This window comes from Schistocerca nitens, chromosome 2 (assembly GCF_023898315.1).
Source record: "Schistocerca nitens isolate TAMUIC-IGC-003100 chromosome 2, iqSchNite1.1, whole genome shotgun sequence".
Classification (NCBI taxonomy): domain Eukaryota; kingdom Metazoa; phylum Arthropoda; class Insecta; order Orthoptera; family Acrididae; genus Schistocerca; species Schistocerca nitens.
In genome coordinates this window covers 903,801,434-903,813,514 of record NC_064615.1, presented here as the reverse complement: position 1 = coordinate 903,813,514, position 12,081 = coordinate 903,801,434, and the positions used below count along the sequence as shown (strand labels likewise).

Below are 12,081 nucleotides of genomic sequence, written 5' to 3'. Positions count from 1 at the left end.
ACTTTCTCCAGTCTGTAGGTAGTTCTTACAATAGACCATAAATTGCTTCGTTATTCGCTTCGCAACAATAAACAATCTAACTGACATCACAACGCATCTGTATTTATGCTGTGGCTACTACACTACCGTAGGGCCCATGCATTATTATTATTATTATTATTATTACTGGCAGTAGTCAGACGCAAAGTATTGGTAGTCTGAAGTCCACCAATTTCTGCTATTTCAGAAGTAAGGAGACCAACAATCAAATGATTTATAAACAATAAGCATAATGCATACACATTTTAACTTGGCTGATTTTAAATGCGGGTGCAGGATGTGTGAGTGAAGCAACTGTAGTGGGGAAGAGGAGTGGTGCCGGGGAAACATATTTTTGAGAAGTGTTTACACCCACTGTGGGTGTTAGTTTTCTTTTCTAAGGAGTTGTAGATAGCACTCGCAACGTAATGACGCATTTTTTCGTGATTTAATACAACACTTATAATCCGTTCATCATAAGAATAAACCTGATGTAAACACTGCACTATGTATTCTTCCACGTTTGCTGGAACCTCATTGGATTTCCGTTTTCTGGTGGAATGAGTGGAACTGATCGGCTGTCGGACCCCCGCCGTCTAACAGGCGCTGCTCATGCAAGGTTGTTTACATCTTTGGGTGGGTTTAGTGACGTCTCTGAACAGTCAAAGGGACTGTACCTGTGATACAATATCCAGTCAACGTCTGTCTTCAGGAGTTCAGGGAACCGGGGTGATGCAAAACTTTTTTTGATGTGTGTATTACCTCTGCGAAGGGACACGGTACGGCGAGCAAGCAGTAAAGAATGCAGAGGTACCTACCGGCTCGTTCTGAACGTCCTGGCTGCCGTTCTTATGACGTCACGAACGTTACCCAGTCAGCAAACACGATGCCTGCTGCCCCGAAGGGCACGTTCGGCTGCACCAGCTGCTGCGGCGCCCACCGCGCGGCGTGGTGGTTGGCGTCGGCGGCCGGCGCGTGTTTTCCACTTTAACCGCGGCCTGCCGCTCTGGAGAGCGCGCGTCTCGAGCCGCCACAGCATCAGCTTAGGCCTCGCCACGCCACGCCACGCCACGCCACGGGTCGATAATCTGCGCACGGCCCCCCTCACATCCCGCATCGCGAACAGCCCGTAGACACGAGCACGGGCAACAGCACTTACCGCGCCACCGAGCCTCCCGGTCGCGTCTCGACTGTAAGACGCTAAATCGGCGCCACAAACACCGGAAACGCAGCATTTCTAACGAGGCGCTTCGCCACTTTTCCAGACGGTGCGACGAGTGAAAAGCACGGCCCTGCGCTAGGAGTACTTATGAAGTATCATCACTTCGAAGAAATACAACGCTGTCCAAAATTAAAGCAAGAAATGTAAATTCTGCAAGACTGCGTTTATTTTGCCACAAAATATTATAAACGGTTGATAGTAAAGTAGAAACAATGTAAAGAATACAGAATGTAATCAACTGCGACATGCATAACAGTAGACAAAAATGTTGTTCGTTTCTTTCCAACTTAACGGATTTGCACACACATTCCGACAGCTGGTTAGTGTGCTCAGTATGGGGTGTGACTACCTCTGGCATCAATACGAGAGCCGGCGATGGTGGCCGAGCGGTTCTAGGTGCTACAGTCTGGAACCACGCGACCGCTACGGTCGCAGGTTCGAATCCTGCCTCGGGCATGGGTGTGTCTGATGTCCTTAGGTTAGTTAGGTTTAAGTAGTTCTAAGTTCTAGGGGACTGATGACCTCAGAAGTTAAATCCCATAGTGCTCACAGCCATTTAAACCATTTGAACCAATACGAGACTGACAACTGTGGGACATGCTGTGAATGATGTCATTAATCTGATGTTGAGGCAATAACGCCCATTCTTCCTCCAGTGCTCACAGCTATTTGAACCATTTGAACCAATACGAGACTGACAGCGGTGGGACATGCTGTGAATGATGTCATCAATCTCATGTTGAGGCAATAACGCCCATTCTTCCTCTAGTGCTCACAGCCATTTGAACCATTTGAACCAATACGAGACTGACAACGGTGGGACCTGCTGTGAATGATGTCATTAATCTGATGTTGAGGCAATAACGCCCATTGGCCGAAGTGGCCGTGCGGTTAAAGGCGCTGCAGTCTGGAACCGCAAGACCGCTACGGTCGCAGGTTCGAATCCTGCCTCGGGCATGGATGTTTGTGATGTCCTTAGGTTAGTTAGGTTTAACTAGTTCTAAGTTCTAGGGGACTAATGATCTCAGCAGTTGAGTCCCATAGTGCTCAGAGCCATTTTAACCATTTTAACGCCCATTCTTGCTCCAGTGGTCACAGCCATTTCAACCATTTGAACTAATACGAGCCGGCCGTGGTGGCCGAGCAGTTATAGGCGCTTCAGTCCGGAACCGTGCTACTGCTAAGGTCGCAGGTTCGAATCCTGCCTCGGGCATGGATATGTGTGATGTCCTTAGGTTAGTTAGGTGTAATTAGTTCTAAGTTCTAGGGGACTGATGACCTCAGATGTTAAGTCCCGTAGTGCTCAGAGCCATTTGAACCATTTGATTTGAACCAATACGAGACTGACAGCTGTGGGACATTCTGTGAATGATGACATCAATCTCATGTTGAGGCAGTAACGCCCAATATTCCTCCAGTACTCACAGCCATTTGAACCATTTGATCCAATACGAGACTGACAACTCTGGGACATGCTATGAATGATGTCATTAATCTGATGTTGAGGCAATATCGCCCATTCTTCCTCCAGTGATCACAGCTATTTGAACCATTTGAACCAATACGAGACTGACAACGGTGGGACATGCTGTGAATGATGTCATCAATCTCATGTTGTGGCAATGACACCCATTCTTCCTCCAGTGCTCGCAGCCATTTGAACCATTTGAACCAAAACGAGACTGACAATGATGGGACATGCTGTGAATGATGTCACTAATCTGATGTTGAGGCAACAACGCCCATTCTTCCTCCAGTGCTCACAGCCATTTGGACCATTTGAACCAAAACGAGACTGACAATGATGGGACATGCTGTGAATGATGTCACTAATCTGATGTTGAGGCAACAACGCCCATTCTTCCTCCAGTGCTCACAGCCATTTGAACCATTTGAACCAATACGAGACTGACAACTGTGGGACATGCTGTGAATCATGTAATCAATCTCATGTTGAGGGAAGAACGCCCATTCTTCCTCCAGTGCTCACAGCCATTTGAACCATATGAAGTAAAACGAGACTGACAACTGTGGGACATGCTGTGAATGATGTCATTAATCTGATGTTGAGGCAACAACGCCCATTCTTCCTCCAGTGCTCACAGCCATTTGAACCATTTGAAGCAAAACGAGACTGACAACTGTGGGACATGTTTTGAATGATTTCATTAATCTGATGTTGAGGCAATAACGCCCATTCTTCCTCCAGTGATCACAGCCATTTGAACCATTTGAACCAATACGAGACTGTCAATGATGGGACATGCTGTGAATGATGTCACTAATCTGATGTTGAGGCAACAACGCCCATTCTTCCTCCAGTGCTCACAGCCATTTGAACCATTTGAACCAATACGAGACTGACAACTGTGGGACATGCTGTGAATCATGTAATCAATCTCATGTTGAGGCAAGAACGCCCATTCTTCCTCCAGTGCTCACAGCCATTTGAACCATATGAAGTAAAACGAGACTGACAACTGTGGGACATGCTGTGAATGATGTCATTAATCTGATGTTGAGGCAACAACGCCCATTCTTCCTCCAGTGCTCACAGCCATTTGAACCATTTGAAGCAAAACGAGACTGACAACTGTGGGACATGTTTTGAATGATTTCATTAATCTGATGTTGAGGCAATAACGCCCATTCTTCCTCCAGTGATCACAGCCATTTGAACCATTTGAACCAATACGAGACTGACAGCTGTGGGACATACTGTGAATGATGTCATCAATCTCATGTTGAGGCAATAACGCCCATTCTTCCTCCATTGCTGCCTTGCGGGATTGAGCGGTTTAAGGCGCTGCAGTCGTGGTCTGCGCGGCTGATCCCGGCGGAGGTTCGAGTCCTCCCTCAGGCATGGGTGTGTGTGTTTGTTCTTAGGATAATTTAGGTTAAGTAGTGTGTAAGCTTAGGGACTGATAACCTTAGCAGTTAAGTCCCATAAGATTTCACACACATTTTAACATTTTCCTCCAGTGCTACAGCCATTTGAACCAATACGAGACTGACAACTGTGGGACATGCTGTGAATGATGTCATCAATCTCATGTTGAGGCAATAACGCCTATTCTTCCTGCAGAGCTGCTCCCAAGTCATGGACAGTGATTGGTGGATGCTAAGTGTTGCAACCCGTCTCCCTAATGCATCCCAGACATGCTCTACGGGATTCAAATCGGAGGAACTAGCAGTCCACGTTATGTGTGCAATATCTTTCGTTTCCAAGAAAACATTAACCACCTGTGCTCTATGAGGTCGAGAATTATCGTTCATCAGTACGAAGTCCGGGCCCAAAGCACCTCGCAACAACCGCGCATGAGATCCTAAGATCTCCTCACGGTACCTGATAGCATATAAATCTTGCTGATTAACCCGTACAATTTCGTTAACAGGTGTTCGAGTGGTCAACATAATCCCTGCTCACACCATTAGGGAACCTCCTAGATATCGGTCTCTATCCACAACGCCTGGGTTCTGAAATCGTGTTTCACGTTCCCTCCAGATGCGAATCGGTCGAGAATCATTCTCCAGACTAAATACAGACTCATCTGTGAAAAGATCATTGGTCCACCGTTCGACAGTCCAGGTGGCATGTTGACGGCTCCACTCTAGACGTTCCCTTCTGTAAAGAGACGCCAGAGGTAAACAGACAGCAGGTGTCCAATAATAAGGGCCACTCTGCTGAAGCCTTCTGTACACCGTTTGCCTCGATACAACACTGCCAGGGCATCCTGCGAGGTCAGATGCCAGTTGCAGTGCAGTACTAAGATGGTACCGTCGTGCCCTTACAGCCAAATAACGGTCCACTCTTTCTGATGTCACACGTCGGTCTCTGTAAACTGTCGCCTCATCCGAGAAACAACAGGACAATTCACATTAAACTATCGGGCCACATCAGTTTGCGACTCTCCTGCTTCCATTCTTTCCATGGCCCTCCACAGTAGAGTCTGTATGCGTCTGCCACTGTGTACACAGCGGTTGTGCATGTGGAACTGCCCTGCAAACACTACCACGCTTGTTAGGTGCCTTGACGTCATTGCTAGCGCGGTTGCCCGTTGACCGGAATGCCATCTTCCGTGCAGAACACGATCGTAGCAATGTCTATTGACAGTTCGTATGATTACATCGTGAATTACACATAGGTCGGGGAAATAGGAGTTTGTTGCTTTAATTTTAGACACCAGTGTAGTTATGGAACAAGAGGAGGGCCTAACATCTGGCTCACCGATTTTGAGCCACCGTTTTTGGAAGGACGTTCTATATTTAAAATAAAGAGTGTTTCGGGTTTTTGCTAGATGGTCCTTAGTTTTTGAAAATCAAGAGCAAAGTTGATGCTGTACATCGAAAGATCGTCTAAAAAAACATTTTTGTTAGTATAATATGGGGTCCAAAGTCAGTTATGTTATTAACATCTTTATGTTTTCACGCTGTAGCTTGGGTACCGGTCATTCAACGAGTGTTGCAGAGCGAGATCGGCGGTCGAGCGATCAAGGCATTAGACGACTAAACAGCAAGTTCGTATTCAGTTATTGATCCTGGCATTTTTTTAAATTCTATATTCTTGTCGGTTTTTCTGACAAGATTCTGATAATCGGAAAACCTTTCTCCGCTTTTTTGAAGTAAATCGTCGGGAGGTGTAATTAATAATCAAATAGTAAATAATATATTATAATGTAGTGACAGCAAGTTTCATCTGATAAATAGTACAAAAATACACCTGAAGTATATTATCTACCAAATGATCGTCTATTGGTGAGCTTTCTCGCAATCAGTGGAGTGAAATGTATCATAGAAACAGAGAAAAAAGTATTTCTCGCTTCGCGCCGCATTGACATGTTTTCAGGTGCATTGTTGATGGAAAACATCTGATTCATTTAGCTAGAACCAGACCTATCAATTATCAATTTAGATGCGTATCAAGCGTATAAAAGCTTGTCTTGAAAGACAGGCGAGAACAACTGCTTGTGGACCAACGCATGAATTTTGATAGCATCTGCTCTGTCTTGTAATTATCTGTTCTGATGTGATGTCACATGATTTTGAAGTCGTGCATTCAAATAGATTTGAATGGCATCTCTTCCACGGTGCAAGTCGGTTGAGCATAATCATCTACGAAAGCCCTATTTAACGTATCATGAATGACGATGAAAATAACTGCCAGTACATTATATATAGGCTACTTATTTGATTATTAATCACAGCTCCCGAAGGTTTTACTTCAAAAAACGGAAAGGTAGGTATTCTCATGGCTCTGAACACTATGGGACTTAACTTCTGAGGTCATCAGTCCCCTAGAACTTAGAACTACTTAAACCTAACTAACCTAAGGACATCACACACATCTATGCCCGAGGCAGGATTCGAACCTGCGACCGTAGCCGTCGCGCGGTTCCTGACTGTAGCGCCTAGAACCGCCCGGCCACCACGGACGGCGTAGGTATTCGCATGAAATGTCTTTCTATTAACAGTGCATTATCAGATACACCGAAAAAAATATCGAATCGAAAAAATTCCACCATGAAGAATCGAACACGGACCAGCAGTTTCGTAGTATACCATAGTGTCTTGACCGCTTAAACGCCGAACTCGCTCCGGTCGACATACTGAATGATGGTGATACAAGCTACAGCATGAAAACACAAAAACGTGGATAACTCGAACATTATTAGCGTTGGACCCCATATTAGATTAACAAAAAGCGTTTATTTTTAGACGATAATTCGATGTATAGTGTTGAAAATATGATTTTCCGTCATCAACTTTGACCACGATTTTTTTTTCAGAAACTAGGGACTGTCTAGCAAAAGGTTGAAGCACTGGTCTCTATTTTCAGTGTAGAGCGTCCTTGCAAAACTTGATCAAAATCGGTGGCCCACACGTAAACCTTCCTTGTAAGCTATAAGATTCGAATAACATAAATTGTAAGCAGTAGTTGAAAAAGAGTCTAACAAGAACTTGACCTCGCATTTTAAGGAGATAAAATTATGCTTGCAAAGTATCAGCACAGAAACCACTCCCGCGCCGAAATTTTGGCCGTAATCCTGATAGTACGCAGGTACGAACTTCTGAATGCTTTTAGACATTTCGGGCGCACCTGTTCTTTGTCACTCGCTCCGCGCCACTGCAGCCGCCCAATGCCAACAGGTTCGTCTTACTCGCGGAATGTTGATGGCGAGCAAAAAGAGGCGACCAGTTGTTAATATGTGACAGATGGTCATACATATCTGGAAAATCTTATACGTGAGAAAGAGGTAAGTAATATGAGTACGTAAGATGTCAACCTCGTGCAAATAAACGATCAATGAAATGATAATCAAATGGACACCCTAGCTGCAAACAGGCGTTGATGTACTTCATTGGGGACATGTTGAAAATGTGTACCCCGACCGGGACTCGAACCCGGGATCTCCTGCTTGCATGGCAGACGCTCTATCCATCTGAGCTACCGCGGGCACAGAGGATACTGCGTCTACAGGGACTTATCCCATGCACGCTCCCAGTGAGATCCACATTCCCAACATGTCCACACCACTACATTCGTAGTGCGCCTAATAGATGTTTGCCAATCATACTCATTACTCGAGGCAGATTAATCTACCAAGTCCCGTACGAATTCGGCCATAGCGTGTGCGTTCGCACAAGAAGGTCAATGGCCGGGAAGCCATATTTTAACTATATATGACGGTAGTATCTGTTCCCGAAAGAACAGCTGCATGGACATCCACGGTAACTGTTCTTTCGGGAACAGATACTACCGTCATATATAGTTAAAATACGGCTTCCCGGCCATTGACCTTCTTGTGCGAACGCACACGCTATGCCCGAACTCGTACGGGACTTGGTAGATTAATCTGCCACGAGTAATGAGTATGATTGGCAAACATCTATTAGGCGCACTACGAATGTAGTGGTGTGGACATGTTGGGAATGTGGATCTCACGGGGAGCGTGCATGGGATAAGTCCCTGTAGACGCACTATTCTCTGTGCCCGCGGTGGCTCAGATGGATAGAGCGTCTGCCATGCAAGCAGGAGATCCCGGGTTCGAGTCCCGGTCGGGGCACACATTTTCAACATGTCCCCAATGAAGTACATCAACGTCTGTTTGCAGCTAGGGTGTCCATTTGATTATCATTTCATTTCTAGTAAAGCTGCATGGTCATCCACGGTAACTGTTCTTTCGGGAACAGATACTACCGTCATATATATATAAACGATCAATATTATTTTAACGATATTCTCGTACTGATTTTCTGTAGAGATTAAAATGATGATGAATAAATCGAAGCAGCTGAATAGTTATTATCGAATGAAGTTAATGCTTTTCGATTTATAGTTTTATCATGCCCAGTCACGTTGCAGAATAGCGCATCTTCTGCAAACGTACTTCACTTAAAAAGTGTCAGCTTTAAAATACAGAACAGCGACGATAACAATTAAATAGCGCTAAGCTACTTTCATGACACACGCATGCATATCATCATCTTACGCTGCATTTGTGAATCAACATAAAAGTGTTCAAGGCAAAGAGATACAGAGGTTGGACAAAAATATGGAAAAACAGCGAGAAATACGAAGCGTGTTTTTCAAGTAAGTACCGTTTTGAAATTAAAAAAAGACGTGCTAAGATATCTCAAAAATTTTACTTTTACATGAAAGCCTGTACCTTAATCTACTTTTCTACATAATTTCTGTCAATACTGAGGCACTTGTCATAACGTTGTACCAGTTTTGGAATACCCTCCTCATAGAAGTTTGTCCCCTGACTTGTTAACCACTGCATCACCATTGTTTTGACTTCGTCATCGTCTTGAAGACGCTGACCGCCCAGGTGTTTCTTCAAGATGAAGCATGGGTGGCCTACGTCACACCAGAACCAAAGCAACAGTCCATGGAATGGCGGCATTCAGATTCACCCAGTAAAGTGAAGTTTAAGCAAACAATTTCTGCCCGGAAAATCATGTGCCCAGTTTTTTGGGACAGGAAAGGAGTATTGCTTGTGGAATTTTTACCTAATAATGAGACAATCAATGCAAGACATTGCACAATCTGCGCCGTTCAATTCAGAACAAAAGACGTGGCAAGTTGAGCAAGGGCATCGTTTTGCTGCAAGACAATGCCGGTCCGCATGTGGCGAATCAGAGCAAAGATCTCATCACATCTTTTCGATGGGAAACTCTAGATCATCCTCCGTACAGCCCCGATCTTGCGCCCAGTGACTACCATCTGTTCCTGCACTTGAAGAAACACCTGGGCGGTCAGCGTCCTCATGACGAAGTCAAAACAGTGGTGATGCAGTTGTTAACAAGTCAGGCGGCAGACTTCTATGAGGAGGGTACTCAAAAACTGACGGGAATTATGTAGAAAAGTAGATTAAGGTACAGACTTTCACGTAAAAATAAAATTATTGAGATATCTTAGCACGTCTTTTTTAAATTTCAAAACGGTACTTACTTAAAAAACACGCTTCGTACTTGCTTGAAAATAAATGCTGTTGTATTTTATCACGGGCTCCTGTGCGATATTCTCAAGTGTCAGTCGTGGTCAGAGCAGGGTTCTGTATATTTGGGAGTGCATTATGTCAAAGTTGAAACGGTACAGTAGTTTCCGCTCCATAAGCAGCAGGTTTCGCTGCTCGCTCGCACCGGGAAATACAAACAGAGGCGGCACCGCTGCCAATTTTATTACACGATGCGGCCGGTCGCGGGTGCAACAGAACCCATGTGGACGGGTGGAAAGAAATGTGTCAGGCTTCATAATACGTATTTATATGTGTCGTGTACTATGCATTTCTTGTACGTGAATGTGAATCTGCACATTACCTTTCCTTATCCTCCTCACACCTTTCCGTAAAGCGTGGCCAAATCTTAGTTGGGAAGTAGTTCTGTAGTACAGTAGTGCCAACCTTACTCCTGGGTAGGGGATCAGAGAGACAGCACAGGCAGGTAAAAGTCAAAGACTTTCCAGTGTCACAAGATTTGGGGTGGAGAGGTTGGTCACGGCCAAGTGGTTCGACCACCCTCTCCACCGGGGCCCAGGAAGACCTCTGGGTGCCCGCCATATTCTGGAGTGTTATGGAAGACGGGTAAGTGAGTAGACGTGCCCTCAGTGCGTCTGTCTCAATGTTCACGCATGGAAGAGATGTATTTGAATATTTTTACTAATTCTTTTATTTCCAGCTTCGGACTGTGTAAGGAAATGAATGTTCTCGTTTAATTTCGGAAATTTGGCCGCCTGTGTTAATGTATCTGGTCCCCAGTTTGCCCGTTATCCTCCTCACATAGTGGATGTCCTATGTAAAATATTGGAAGACTTCGGTGGTATACGTTTGGCCAACGCAATTCCGTCTTGCCCATAGAAATGTGCGTGCAGATTAGTATATAATATACCCGAGCTATAAGTTGTAAAATTGTAATATCTGTAAAATGGAACAATTGTTGCAGTCGCTGTAAAGTCGAGTGATAATGTTTAAAATAAATAGGTAATCAATTGTCATCAATCTTTAACATACCTTATAAATCACAAAGAAGTCAAGTTAAAGGAATTCATTTAAAATAAAAGATATAGAATGCAGGTGCAGGGAGCCACACATTAGCGTGTGACCCCTCCAGCCCCTTCCCTAGGATCTTACAGAAAGGGCACGCTCTCTACGTAGCGCTCTCAAGCTCCCCTCCCCAGTTATCCGTTGCGCAATTTTCATTCAGGGCTTAACGACATCAACTTTCATCTGGTGTCCCTAGGCAAGGAGGTTGGACTACATTCCATTATCCTCGTTTTGCTTGTGTTGATGTTCACTTTATATCCTCCTTTCAAGACACTCTCCATTCCGGATCAAGTGATGCTCAAGAAGTGATATTAAGAAATCAAATGCTAAAAGTAGTAGACGAGTTTTGCTACTTGAGCGGCAAAATATCTTACGACGGCAAAAATAGAGAGAATACAAAATGCACACTCTGATTGGTTAGAAAAACTTTTCTCATAAAGCAAAATTTCTCAACAACTAAAACACTCTAAGACAAAAAAAAACAACGAATTATCCATTGATTACAATTTCAGAAGACAATGGATAATTTGTTGAAGAGAAACAGCTTCACAAATTGAGCAGGTCAATAACGCGTTGGTCCATCTCTGGCCGCTTTGCAAGCATTTCTTAATCTAATTCCCTCAGCATCACCTGACTTAATTCGACTACATTCCATTATCCTCGTTTTGCTTTTGTTGATGTTCACTTTATATCCTCCTTTCAAGACACTCTCCATTCCGTTCAACTGCTCTCCCAGGTCCTTGGCTGTCTCTAACAGAATTACAATGCCATCGGCGAACCTCAAAGTTTTTATTTCTTTTCCATGGATTTTAATCCCTACTCCATATTTTTCTTTTGTTTCCTTTACTGCTTGCTCAATATACATATTGAATAGCATCGGGGACAGGCTACAACCACTGCTTCCCTTTGATGGTCCTCGACTCTTATAACTGCCATCTGTATTTTACCTCTGCCACCTTCAGAATTTGAAAGAGAGTATTCCAGTCAACATTGTCAAAAGCTTTCCCTAAGTCTACAAATGCTAGAAACGTAGGTTTACCTTTCCTTAATCTAAATTCTAATATAATTCGTGGGATCAGTATTGCCTCGCGTGTTCCAACATTTCTACGGAATCCAAACTGATCTTCCCCGCAGTTTTTCCATTGGAGTATACTCTGCCATATTAGTTCGAGTCTAACCAAAGGTTGAATCAGTCTCATTGACGAGATATTCAGAGCGAATGTTCTGTTGATATCTATTATCAGTTCACTAGTTAAATATAACGTTCCAAATAAGTTTGCCCCTAACGCAGTGGTC

The 12,081-nt window shown here is 44.2% G+C and overlaps 2 non-coding genes across 2 annotated transcripts; one reads left to right on the top strand and one right to left on the bottom strand.

The window, feature by feature from the left end:
- Window positions 1-7,621: 7,621 nt before the first annotated feature.
- Trnaa-ugc (transfer RNA alanine (anticodon UGC)) lies at window positions 7,622-7,696 on the bottom strand. Its single transcript has one exon. It is a non-coding gene; the product is annotated as a tRNA-Ala (tRNA).
- Window positions 7,697-8,229: 533 nt separating this feature from the next.
- On the top strand, window positions 8,230-8,304 carry Trnaa-ugc (transfer RNA alanine (anticodon UGC)). The gene has a single exon. It is a non-coding gene; the product is annotated as a tRNA-Ala (tRNA).
- The last annotated feature ends 3,777 nt before the right edge of the window (window positions 8,305-12,081 follow it).